Source organism: Triticum aestivum, chromosome 3D, assembly GCF_018294505.1.
Source record: "Triticum aestivum cultivar Chinese Spring chromosome 3D, IWGSC CS RefSeq v2.1, whole genome shotgun sequence".
NCBI lineage: Eukaryota > Viridiplantae > Streptophyta > Magnoliopsida > Poales > Poaceae > Triticum > Triticum aestivum.
The window spans coordinates 480,640,734-480,654,929 of NC_057802.1; the positions used below are offsets into that span (position 1 = coordinate 480,640,734).

At 48.4% G+C, this 14,196-nt stretch overlaps 1 pseudogene; it reads right to left on the reverse strand.

Moving 5' to 3' along the window:
- Positions 1 to 3,114: 3,114 nt before the first annotated feature.
- LOC123075005 (bZIP transcription factor ABI5 homolog) lies at positions 3,115 to 4,204 on the reverse strand (annotated as a pseudogene).
- Between the last annotated feature and the right edge of the window lie 9,992 nt (positions 4,205 to 14,196).

The following is a 14,196-nucleotide window of genomic DNA, read 5'->3' on the forward strand; positions in this document are numbered from 1 at the left end:
ACCCAAACATTGCAATGGGTGACTACCATCAAGTCTCACGGGATCCCACGTGACCATTGATTTGAATAGCTCAAATTACACTCGATGTAAACATTACTTAAATGCTTAAATCTCATCGACGCAGCGAAGTGTGCCAACATGATTAACTTGTGTGTCATCTCCACTTCTTCAGAAGCAAGCAAAGGCGAAGACTCCTACACACACATCCGACATGGACCACACACATAGCATCGCATCATATTAAAGCACGAGTGCACATCAAAATATTGCTAATTTTCTTTTGTTCTGTTTGTCTGAAGTTTCTAACAAACCCATCATCAGCTATAAATAGTAATAACAATGCAAGTTCACTTGCTTGACTAGATAAACACTGACATTTGGGTTCTTCTGGGTTTTAGGTACTACTAATAAATTCCTATACCACCCCCCTTCGAAAAGAAAAGGTAACTACTAAATTTTCGTTATAGTTGCATCAAACACACAAAATGGCCAGAATGCAGTTCCTCCTCATCCTCCTACCAGCACAACAATGGAAGCTAAATGGTGTGTCGCCATTCTCTGGAAATAGCTGTCGCAGTGCCGCAACAGGGCACCACACTTCTTGGTGTTGACATTCTCCTTGTTCTGTTCCATCATCTTCAACGGCGGGTGTAAATAAAATCACAACCACATGGTGTTACCAGGAACACACACCCATTTACTGTTTTAAGACATGGCAATTGGGTTGTTGCAAGCAATTGGCAAATGACGGTAATTGCAAGAGGGTTTTTTCATAGAAAAGGAGGATCACTAATGGCCTCTGATGCACACAACCATAAGAGTATGAGGGTTGATGATCGCCGTCATGGTTGGCCAACCAAGGAGCACAACTAAAGGCCAGCTGGACCCTCAAGCATCAAGCCATGATGGAGAGGAAAGGGGGTCGACTACCCAAGCTTTGTGATGGGTGACCACCGTCAAGTCTCACGGAATCCCATGTAACCAGTGACTTGAATATCTAAAATTAAACTGGATTTAAAATCTATATGAATAGCCTCAATTTCACCGACACAAAAAAGTGCACCTACATGACTAAATTCAACTCGTGTGTCATCTCCACTTCTTGAGAAGAGAGAAAATACCAAAACCCTCACACATACACCTCCAAAATAGACCACACACATAGCATCGCATCATATTAAAGCGCGAGTGCGCATCAACATATTGCTAACTTTGTATTGTTCCGTTTGTTTGATATTTCCAGCAAACCCATCATCACCTACATATAAACAATAACAACAACAGAAGTTCACTTGCTTGACCAGATAAACACTGACATTTGGGTCCTTATGTGTTTTAGATACCACTAGTAAATGACTATACCATGTTGCTCCGAAAAGAAAAGCTAACTACTATCAACTCTCACAGGATTTCGTGTGACCAATGATTTGAATAGCTAAAATTTCTTTAGATTTAATAACTATTTGAGCGGCCCAAATTTCACTTAAGCGACAAAGAGCATCTATGTGACTAAACTCAACTCGTGTGTCATCTCCACTTCTTCAGAAGATAGCAAAGGCAAAGACTCCAACTTACACCGGAAATGGACCACACACATAGCATCACATCATATTAAAGTGCGAGTACACAAGACGCAGAATATCTAGTCCCGACCTCATATGCTCTCTAATGAACAGTAAAATCGAAAAAAGAAAAAAAAGCTGAATTTTTTCAGGTTCAAACTTTGACAAATGTTTTCGTGCTTGCAAATTTCATCCCAAAATAACATTCGCGTAAGTCATGCCAAAAAAGCTGAATGTTATTTTGGGATAAAATTTACGAGCACCAAGGACATTTGTCAAAGTTTACACCCAAAAAATTCAGAGTTTATTGAAGTATTTTAATTTTGTTTAATTTACCGTTCATCTTGAGCTCAATTAAGCTCGGAAGTAGAAGGGGAATTTCGAAGTACACATCAACTTATTGCTAATTTTCATTTTTTCCATTTGTTTGAAGTTTCTCACAAACCCATCATCACCTATAAACAGTAACAACAACACAAGTTCACTTGCTTGACCAGATAAATGCTGATATTTGGGTCTTTATGGATTTTAGGTACCACTAGTAAATTAATAAATCATCCCGCTTTGCAAAGAAAATGCTACTGCTATCATCACCACCATTGTTGTTGTAGTTGCATCAAACACACAAGACAACCAGATTCAAGTCCTCTTCCTCCTGCCAGCAAGGCTATAGAAGTTGAATGGCGGGTCATTGTTCATGAGATGCAGCTACTGCAGCAGGGCATCACCCTTCTTGGCGTTGATGTTCTCCTTTGACTATTCCATCTTCTTCACCAGCTGTAAAAATACCACGGCCATAGGGTGTTACCATCAACACACACATTAACTACTTTCAGACTTGGCAATTAGGTTCTTGCAAGCAATTAGAAAATACTGGTAAGTGTAGGAGGATTTTTCTGAGAAAAAGAGGATCACCCTTTGCCTCTGACGCACAACCGTAAGAGTATGAAGGTTGATGATCGACGTCATGGTTAGCCAACCAGGAAGCACAACTGAAGGCTAGCCGGACCCTCAAGCAGTGAGCCGCGATGGAGGGGAAAGGGAATCGGCTACCCAAGCGTTGCTTAGGGTGACCACCGTCAAGTCTCACGGGATCCCGTGTGACGACTTATTTGAGTAGCTCAAATTTCACTGGATTTAAAAACTATTTGAATGGCTCAAATTTCACCGATGCGGCAAAGTGTGCCTACGTGACTAAACTCAACTCGTGTGTCATCTCCAATTCTTCAGAAAAGAACAAAGGAGAAGACCCCATAAGAAATGGACCACACACACTGCATCGCATCACATTAAAGCGCTAGTACACATCAACATATTGCTAACTTTCTTTTTTCGATTTTCTGAAGTTTCTGACAAACTCATATACCTATAAACAGTGATAACAACACAAGTCCACTTGCTTGACCAGATAAACAGTGACATTTGGGTCCTTATGGGTTTTAGGTACTACTAGTACATTCGATACCACCCCGCTCTAGAAAGGAAAGGTAACCATAATTTATTCTCATCCTCCTACTAGCACGACTATGGAAGATGAATGGCGGGTCACCTATCACCAGATGCAGCTGCCGCAGCGCCGCGACAGGGCGCCACCCTTCTTGGCGTTCACATTCTCCTTGGACTGCTCCATCATCTTTTCCACCAGTTGTAAGTAAAAAAAGATCACGACCACAAGGTGTTTTCATCAGCACACACACATTGACTGTTTGAAGACCTGGCATTTAGATTGTTACAAGCAATTGGCAAGTGATGGCGAGTGTAGGAGGATTGCCACATGATGGTGGGAAAATGTACATACCATTTGTATCTTGGTCAGCAAAATTGTCTTCTACAACAAAATGGTGAAACAGTTTAGTAACGGTAAGAACTGAAAAGACCAAGAAAACTGAATTTTCTCATGGTTTTCACTAGTAAGCAACTCTGTACCTCCTCAGCTTTCAAACGAGTGTTCTCCTCCTTGAGGTGGTTCAGTTCGGCTTCAAGCTCCACGGTATAAGCCTGTCCGGTTAAGAAAGACAGAGAGTGTAAGTGTCACCAACCTTGTTACCAGTTACCACCATTATAGAAATGGCATTGCATAAAGCCAACAATTTTGGCAGCCAAGTAAGTACCTGCTTCCTGGCACACGATTGTGCGGCTGACTAAGGGTTCTTGATCATGCGGTGGTGGCAGCGCTCATTGCTGCTCTCACAGGACTGATCCTCCGGAGCGCAGCGCTTCAGGGCGCCGCCGTTCTCCATCATCGCTCCGTCGCCCATGCAGTTCATCATGTCAACCTGCGTAATGGCACTCCTCCCGTCCGACGACCCTGGGCTCATGATACCCACCGCACCTTGAGGAGGTGGTGGCGGCGGCACCACGACCATCCCTACGTACCCTTGGGACGAACCCCATGTCGTCGCCATCACCTGGAACATGCCGTTGACCGGTGCCATCGGGTACATCATTGGGCCAGGTTGCAGCCCCTGCTGCACAGGGTTCATCTCTCCATGGACCATGCCGACCGGCACAGGCGCCTGGCCGCCAGTGCCAGATCCTCGGACCACACCGTCCTTGACAAGGAACTGCTCTAGCGTCATCTCTCCAAGCGTCCCCTATTGGTCGTTCGCCGCAACCGCACCACCGTTCTTCGGTGGTGACTGGACGGGAATCTGTGGCGCGGGCCGCACCGATACATATCAAATGGACCACACACATAACATCATATCATTTTAATGCACTCCTGCACATAAACATATTGATAATTTGTTTTGTCCCATTGGGTCTGAAGTTTCTAACAAACCCATCATCACCAACAAACCCATCATCACCTATAAACCCACAGCTGACATTTTGGTACTTATGGGTTTTAGGTACTACTAGTAAATTACTATACCAACCCGCTCTGAAAAGAGCAGGTAACTCTACTATCAACACCACAATTGTCGCTAAAATTGCATCAAACACACAAAATAGCCAGAATGCAAGTCCTGCTCATCCTCTTGCCAACACGGCTATGGAAGATGAGACGGGTCACCATTCACCAGATGCAGCTACCACAGCGCCACAGTAGGGGCGCCACCCTTCTTGGTATTGAGGTTCTCCTTGGATTGTTCCATCATGTTCTCCACTAGTTGTAACATAAAAATCATGACCACGGGGTGTTACCATCTACTTGAACACATTAACTATTTTAAGGCTGGGCAATTAGGTTGTTGCAAGCAATTGGCAAATGATGGTAAGTGTATGGTAGTTTTTTGCTTAGGAAAGGAGGATCACCCCTGGTCTCCAATGCACACAACATTAAGAGGGTTGATGATGACCGTCATGGTTGGCCAAACAGGGAGCGCAACCGAAGGCTAGCTGGATCCTCAAGCAGCAGGTCGTGATGGAGGGGAAAGTGGATTAACTACCCAAGCAATGGGTGACCGCCATTAAGCGTGACCATTGATTTGACTAGCTCAAATTACCCAAGATTGAAAAACTATTTAAATGGCTCAAATTTCACAAACACGGCAAACTGCGCCTACTTGAGTAAACTTAACCCGTGTGACATCACCACTTCTCCAGAAAAAGAGCCAAGGTAAAGAATCCCACACACACATCCAAAATGGACCAACACATAGCATCGCATCATATTAAAGCGCGAGTACACATCAACATATTGCTAATTTTCTTTTGTTCAGTTTGTCTGAAGTTTCTGACAAACCCATCATAACCTATAAATAGTAACAACAACAAAAGTTCACTTTGCTTGACCAGATATACACTGACATTTGAATCATTATGGGTTTTTGGTACTACTAGTAAATTATTACACCATCCCGCTTCAAAAATAGAAGGTAACTGTTATCGACACTCCAATTGTCGGTGCAGTTGCATCGAACACTCAAAACAGCCATAATGCAAGTCCACTCATCCTCCTGGCAAGATGGCTATGGAAGCTGAATGGTGTGTCATTGTTCACAAGATGCAGCTACCGCAGCACCACGATAGGGCACCACCCTTCTTGGCGTTGACATTGTCCTTGGACAATTCCATCATCTTCTCCACCAGCTACAAAATAGTCATGACCACAAGGTGTTACCGTCAACACGCTCACATTAACTGTTTTAAGACTTGGCAATTAGGTTGTTGCAATAAATTGGGAAATTATGGTAAGTGTATGAGGTTTTTTTTCTAAAAGAAGTAGGATCACCCCTGGGTTCCGATGCACACAACCATAAGAGTATGAGGGTTGATGATCGCTGTCATGTTGGCCAACCAAGGAGCGCAACTGAAGGCTAGCTGGGCCCTCAAGAAGCAAGTCATCATGGAGGAGAAAGTGGATCGACTACACAAGCATTAAGATGGGTGGCCACCAATAAATCTCAAGGGATCCTGCATGACCACTCATTTTAATGGCTCAAATGGGCTAAAATTTCACCAAAGTGGCAAAGTGTGCCTACGTGACTAAACTCAACTCGTGTGTCATCTCCACTTCTTTAGAAGAGAGGAAAGGCGAAGACTCCCACACACATATCCGAAATGGACCACACACATAGCATCGCGTCATATTAAAGCTGGAGTACACATCAACATATTGCTAATTTCCTTTTGTAACATTTGTTTGAAGTTTCTGACAAACCCATCATAACCTATTAACAGTAACGACAACACAAGTTCACTGGCTATAACAAAATCACGACGACATGGAATATTCCATCATCTTGTCCCCTGGCTATAACAAAATCACGACGACATGGTGTTACCGTCTGCACACTTACATTAACTATTTGAAGACTTGGCAATTAGGTTGCTGCAAGTAATTGGAAAATAATGGTAAGTTTAAAAGGTTTTTTTTAAAGAACGCTCACCCTGGCCTCCGATGCACATAGCCATATGAGTACGAGGGTTGATGATCGCGGTCATGGTTGGAAAACAAGGGACCCCAACTAAAGGCTAGCCAGACCTTCAAGCAGCGAGCCACGATGGAGGGGCAAAGGGGATCGACTACCCAAGCATTGCAATGGGTGACCATCGTGTAGTCTCACGGGACCCCGCATAACCACTAATTTGAATACCTCAATCTTCACCAGATTTAAAAATTATTTGATAACTCAAATTTCTTCGGTGTGGCAAAGTGTGCCTACGTGACTAAGCTCAACTCGAGTATCATCTCCACTTCTTCAGAAGAGAGCCAAGGTAAAGACTGCCACACACACATCCGAAATGGAATACACACATAGCATCGCATCATATTAAAATGCAAGTACACATCAACATATTTCTATTTTTCTTTTATTCCGTTTGTCTGAAGTTTCTAACAAACCCATGATCACCTATAAACAATAACAACAACTCAAGTAGACTTGCTTGACCAGATAAACACTAACATTTGGGTCCTTACGGGTTTTAGGTACTACTAGTAAATTACTATACCATCCCGGTCCAAAAGGAAAATCTAACTACTATCAACGAAAGGTTCACGGGATATATTTATTTCAAGTCATTTATGTCCAATGTCTAAGTTGTTAACATGAAGTAGCTGCAAATGACCAAGAAAATGCAAAAGTGGAGAGGGTGTGAGTAAAAAATCAGTAAAATCATGGGGCGTGAAAGGAAAGTTTGGCTGTGGAGCTTGTCCCTACAGTGTTAAGTAAAAAAAACTTGCCACAACCATGGAAATATGTAAATCCACATGAACAACAAAGTTTTCATTCAAGAAATGTGTATCCACACCTCAATACAAAAAGAAGCGCCACCCCTTTGCAACGGGGTGCCACGAGATAAATTTACGATATGCACACATGGGAGAATGTAAAAAAAATACCATTTAAGGACACTACAATAAATTTCATAGATATTGTGTGACCAAAAAAATCAGGAATAAGTTGCTAGGCATGCATATGTAGAGAATGACCTTGTGTTTCATAGCAAAAAATTAACCACAAAAAAGTGAAACGTGTCTCACAGGTAACACGAAATACTTGTGGACAACAAAAGTTGTCATATATGATGTGTAGTCATAAAATCAGGAGCAAATAAAAAATTTTGGGGTGTACCAAGGAGATTGCCATGGAATATATGTAAAAAGGGACACACATAAGAGAACAAGAAATGAATTTAATGTCACAAATAGTTGCCAAACACATGTGAATAAAGCATGCAGATGAAGTAATCGTGTGCATAGACTAATTACCTTCGGTGTTGGGCTATGTGGATGAGAATCTGCCTCCTTTTTTACCATCACTTATTGCCCCCTGCGACGATTTTAGTAGGAAAGATTCATGTGAGATAAAAAAAACTTGTAAACCATATATATGTCGCTTGAATGAGAGGAAAATCAATAGAAAATTGGAGGATTAGAAAATCGCGACCACATGGTGTTACCATGAAAATTGTGTGCATTGACTTTTACCATGAAATATTCCATCATGTTGTCCCTAGCTGTAATAAAATCACAATCAGAGGGTGGTACCATCAGCACACTCACATTAACTATTTTAAGACTTGCCAATTAGGTTGTTGCAAGCAATTGGCAAATGATGGTAAGTGTAGAAGGTTTTTATCTAAGAAAAGGAGGATCGCCCTGGCCTCTGATACGCACAGCCAAAAGAGTACGATGGTTGATGATCACGGTCATGGTTGGCAAACCAGGGAGCCCAACGGCTAGCCGGACCCGCAAGCAGCAAGCCATGGCGGAGGAGAAAGGGCATCGACTACCCAATCATTGCAATGGGTGATCATCGTCTAGTCTCACGGGATCCCGCATAACCACTGATTTGAATACCTCAAATTTCACCGGATCTAAACAATTTGATAGCTCAAATTTCACCGATGCGGCAAAGTGCACCTAAGTGACTAAACTCATCTCGAGTGTCATCTCCACTTCTTCAAAAGAGAGCAAAGGTGAAGACTCCCACACACACATCCGAAATGGACCACACACATAGCATCACATCATATTAAAATGCGAGTACACATCAACATATTAATAATATTCTTTTATTCCGTTTGTCTGAAGTTTATGACAAACCCATCATCACCTGTAAACAATAATAACAACTCAAGTTGACTTGCTTGACCAGATAAACATTGACGTTTGGGTCCTTACGTGTTTTAGGTACTACTGGTAAATTACTATACCATCCCGCTCTGAAAAGAAATGGTAGCTACTATCAACACCACAATTATCGCTGTGGTTGCATCAAACACACAAAACGGCCAGAATGCTAGTCTTCCTCATCCTCTTGCTAGCACAACTATGCTAACTACTATCAACACCATAATTTCCGCTGCAGTTGCACCCTTCTTGGCGTTGGGTTTCTCCTTGGACTGTTCCATCATCTTCTCCACCAGATGTAAAAAAAAATCACGACCACAGGATGTTACCATCAGCACGCACACATTAACGGTTTTTATATTCTGCGAATAGGTTGTTGCAAGCAATTACCAAATGATGGTAAGTGTAGGAGGTTTTTCTTATAAATGGATGATCGTCGTCATGCCCTCCAATGCACACACCCATATGAGTATGAGGGTTGATGATCGTCGTCATGGTTGGCCAACAAGGGAGCGCCTGAAGGCTAGCCGGACCCTCAAGGGGCGAGCCGCGGCAGAGGGTCGACTACCCAGACGCTGTGATAGGAGACCACCGTAAGGTTTCATGGGGTCCCTCGTGACCATTGATTTGAATACCTCAAACTTCACTGGATTTAAAAACTATTTGACTAACGCAAATTTCACAAATGCGGCAATGTGCGCGTATGTGATGAAACTCAATTCGTGTGTCATCTCCACTTCTTTAGAAGAGAGCAAAGGCAAAGACTCCCACAAACACATCCAAAATGAAACACACACGTAGCATCCCATCATATTAAAGCATGAGTACACATCAACATATTGCTAATTTCGTTTTTCCGTTTAACTGAAGTTTCTAACAAACCCATCATCACCTATAAACTATAGCAAAAACACAAGTTCACTTGCTGACATTTGGGTCCTTATGGGTTTTAGTACTACTAGTAAATTACTATACCACCCCACTCTAAAAAATAGGTAACTCTACTATCAACACCACAAATGTCATTGTAGTTGCACCAAACACACAAAACCGCCATAATGCAAGTCTTCTCATCCTCCTACCAGCACAACTATGGAAGCTGAATGGCAGGTCACCATTCACCAGATGCAGTTGTCGCAGCGCCGCGACACGGCACTACCCTTCTTTGTGTGGACGCTCTCCATAGACTATTCAATCATCTTCTCTACCAGATGTAAAAGAAATCACGACCACATGTGTTACCATCTGCATGCACATATTAACTGTTTTAAGACTTGCCAATTAGGTTGTTGCAAGCAATTGACAAATGGTGGTAACTATAGGAGGGTTTTTTCCTAGAAAAGGAGGATCACCCTTGGACTCTAATGCACACAGCTCAAGAGTATGAGGGTTGATGATCACCATCACAGTTGGCCAACCATGGAGAACAACTAAAGGCTAGTCGGACCCTCAAGAAGCGAGCCATGATGGAGGGGGTAGGGGATTGACTACCCAAACATTGCAATGGGTGACTACCATCAAGTCTCACGGGATCCCACATGACCATTGATTTGAATAGCTCAAATTTCACTGGATGTAAACATTACTTAAATGCTTAAATTTCACCGACGCAGCGAAGTGTGCTAACATGATTAACTTGTGTGTCATCTCCACTTATTCAGAAACAAGCAAAGGCGACGAATCCTACACACACATCCGAAATGGACCACACTGTCGGCGTTCTGGGCACGGGGGTCACCAGACTTGCCTGCCTGCGGCCCACGGCGTGGCTAAGCAGCAGGCCGTACGGCCCATCTTTGTCAACAAGGCACCCAAGACCCTCGCGAGGGTCCAAGCCTCGCGAGGCGGACGACGCAAGACCTCCTCTGGAGTGGCCTAGCCAGGAAGGCTCACGAGGAGCGGAGATATCAAGGCGAGGCAAACCTCACGAGGCTCTCGTGACGTGAGCCATGACGAACGGCGGCAGGCGGGTGCTAGGCGGGCGCCAGTGCGCGCAGCGTCTCTATTTCCTCTTTGGTGCTAAGGAGGCCAGCGCAGGCGAAGAGTACCGAGGCATCAGGCAAAGGTTGCCATATTGGTGCAACGAGACCAAGACCAGGAGGACGGCAAGGCGGAGCTCATCGTGGAGCCCAAGACGGCGTCACCCCAGAGCTTTTCGCAGGCGAAGACCGCTTTTGTGAGGATAGCTTGTACTAGCTGTCCCCTTCAAATTTGCCCGCCGTTGTTGGCTCCCTCCCTGCTCGATATTTGGGAAGAGGACCAGGGCCTATATAAATAGGACTAGCCACCACAGTATGAGGCAACTGATCCCGAACTAGTTCAGATCATCCTCAACTACACAAGCACAAGAACACCTCAACCTTAGGAGGTTGTTCTTCCCTTGTATTGTTCATCATCAGCCCAAGAGGCAATCCACCACCACCACACTGGAGTAGGGTATTACACCACAACGGTGGCCCGAACCAGTATAAACCCCATGTCTTTCTGTGTTGCGAGTTCGTCGAATTCGTCTGCGAGATCTTAGCGAGCTAGAGTGTAGATCGGTAGGAGGGAAAGACTTCGCGCGCACCCCAGTGTTCGAACCTTAAGGGTTTGCCGGAACCCCACATCCGACATTTGGCGCCCCAGGTAGGGTTGCGCCGTAGTTTCCCTTCCATTAGTTCGTTGCTCCATCCCTCCGTCGTTTCCATGGCGGACGCTCGCCGTGCTCGAGCTGAGCGTCGGGCTGCCCTCTCCGCCCGCGTCGCTCAGACAGCTCCCGTAGGCGGGCCACCTCGTCGTTCTCCGTCTCCCGCCGCCAATGCTGCCACTGGCCCGGCGGGGAACGAGCAGCAGGCGTCCTCGCTCCATCCTTCGGTGCGGCAGGACGGCCGCACCGCTACTCCGTCGCTGACCCCTGCTGGTTCTTCGTCTCACGCGCACCGCGCTCCCATGGAGGCACAGGCCGCGCTCATCGCGGCGAATGAGCTCCTGCATTACCACCCCGTTGACGATCTCTACAAGGAGTGGCTCGACCGCGTCGCCGATCTTGTCCGCGCCGCAAGGGGCTCTCCGGCACCGTCCCACTCTCTGCCTCCCCCTCAACCAGCCGCAGGCGACGGGGCTCATGGCATGCCTCCACCACCTCAACCCCAAGACGGTGCCTTGGCACCAAGGTGCGCGCCTCCGCGGCGTGATCCACCGCGCCCGGCGCCCGCGCGTGAAGAAAGAAGCTGCCAAGAAATCCCGCGGCCGCGAGAAGCTGCACCGGCGCTCCCCGCGCCACCTCGTCAAGACCGCGTGCCGCCTGCAGTGGCGCAGCGCGGACCTCGCCAAGACCAAGCTCCACCTCAGAAGCGGGCCCCGGCGACCACGGCCGGCTGCCGCGCCTTCACCCCCGAACTGCGTAGCGTCGCCTGGCCAGGCAAGTTCAAGCCAGATCTGCCTCCTCGCTACGACGGCACCGCCGACCCCGCGGAGTTCCTGCAGCTCTATGAGCTGAGCATCGAAGCGGCCAACGGCGACGAAAAAGTCATGGCGAACTGGTTTCCCATGGCTCTCAAGGATGGGGCCCGCTCCTGGCTCCTGAACCTGCAGCACGGCTCGATCTCCTCCTGGGACGAGATGCGCGACCGCTTCGTCGCCAACTTCCAGGGCACTCGCGACCGCCCACCGGCCGCGGGTGATCTACGCCGCATCAAGCAACAACCAGGAGAGACCCTCCAGAAGTACATCCAGCGCTTCAACAACACCCGCCTCAAGATCCCCAAGGTCACGGACGAAGCCATCATCTCCGCGTTCTCGGACGGCGTCCGTGACGTCAAGATGAAGGAAGAGCTCGCTATCCACGAGGAGCTTTGCACATCTCAGGAGCTGTTCAACCTGGCGACCAAGTGCGCAAGAGCTGAGGAGGGGCGCCTCTCTCTCCTTGAGCTGCCAGCTGCAGGAGCGGAGGAGAAGAAGGCCAAGGCCAAGGACGTGAAGCGCAAAGAGGCAGTAGTGCTCGCAGCGGAGCCCGACACCAAGCGAGGCAGAGATCAGCCCGAGTCATCCAAGAACGGCCGACCGTTCTGCGCCTTCCACAACCTGAACACCCACAACACCAGCGACTGCCAAGAGCTCAGAGCCATACGGGAAGGACGCTACGGTCGACGCCCCGAGCGCAACGACCGGGGCTACGGCCGCGGAGGAGGACGCGGAGGCGGACGCTGGGACGACCGTGGCCCGCGCCAGGAGTGGCGCGACCGGCCTCGTGAGGACCGCTGGCAGGACCAACCTCGCGAGGGCGCCTGGAGGGACCCGCCTCGTGAGGATCGCCCCCAGGGCAACGCCGGTCTTCCCCCGCTGCCGCCACCAAGAAGGAACGACGACCACCACCAGGACGAGGGGGCTGGGGGCTTCCAGGAGCCGCGTGCGATCGCCTGCATCTTGGGCGGTGCCCAGGCCCCAGCCTCTCAGCGCATCTTCAAACAGTTCGCTCGCGAGGTGAACGCGGTGCTCCCCAAGCTCGAGGCCACGCGCCCGCTCAGGTGGTCCCAATGTGCCATCACCTTCAACTCGGCAGATCAGCTCAAGTGCGCAGCCACCGCTGGCGCCCTCCCTATGCTGTGCTCCCCAGTCATCAGCAATGTGCAAGTCACCAAGACTCTCATCGACGGCGGCGCAGGGCTCAACGTCCTGTCCGTCGACACGTTCGACAACCTCCAAGTGCCATATGAGCAGCTCCAGCCAACCAAGCCTTTCTCAGGAGTGACCGACGGTTCCACCACACCAATAGGGCAGGTCCGCCTGCCTGTCACCTTCGGGGAGCGCAAGAACTATCGCACCGAGCTCATTGACTTCGACGTCGCGCACATCCGCCTGCCGTACAATGCCATCCTCGGGTATCCAGCCCTGGCCAAGTTCATGGCAGTCACTCATCACGGCTACAACGTTCTCAAGATGCCAGGAAGCGGAGGAATCATCACGGTTCCCGTGTGAAGAGAGGGATGCGGTGTGCTCCCTTGAGCGCGCCTTTCAAGCCGCAGCAATCGACGACCCCGACAGCAGAAGTGAAGGCCCTCCGGAGACCATCCCCAAGAAGAAGCTGTCGCGCCGCACAGGACCTCAGGAGGATGGCGTCGCGGCAGGAGCCTCGTCCGGATCAGCGCCTGCTCTGGGGGCGCCTCCCTCCATCGCATAGGAAGGCGCGCCCGGCGCCCTCCTCAGGCAGGGCTCGGGGGCTCTCTTCTGGAGAGCCTCAGACCTTGCCAACCTCACGAGGGAGGCGCTTGGGCACCACTTGGAAGCGTGCCTCACGGCACACCTTCCTCAGGAGAGCACAGGGCAAGGAGTGCCCACCACTCAGGAGTTCATCACCAAGACCACCCAGGAACTGCAAGCAGCAAGAGCCATGCGCGGCCACAGCTGCTCACAAGGCGCAGCTCCCCATCCAGGCGAGGATGCCGGGCTGCGTGTCTGCGTCGATGTCCCAGGGCTCAACAGGGCCGCATCTCAGGAGCGTTTCTAGCCATCGCGTGTGGGCCGCTGCGAGGGCCCACCACACAGCTATGTTCGCATGCCCTTCGGCTTGCCGAGCGTGGCGTCGGCCTATCAGCGCAACATGCGGCAAGTCCTGGCAGCTCAGGAGGT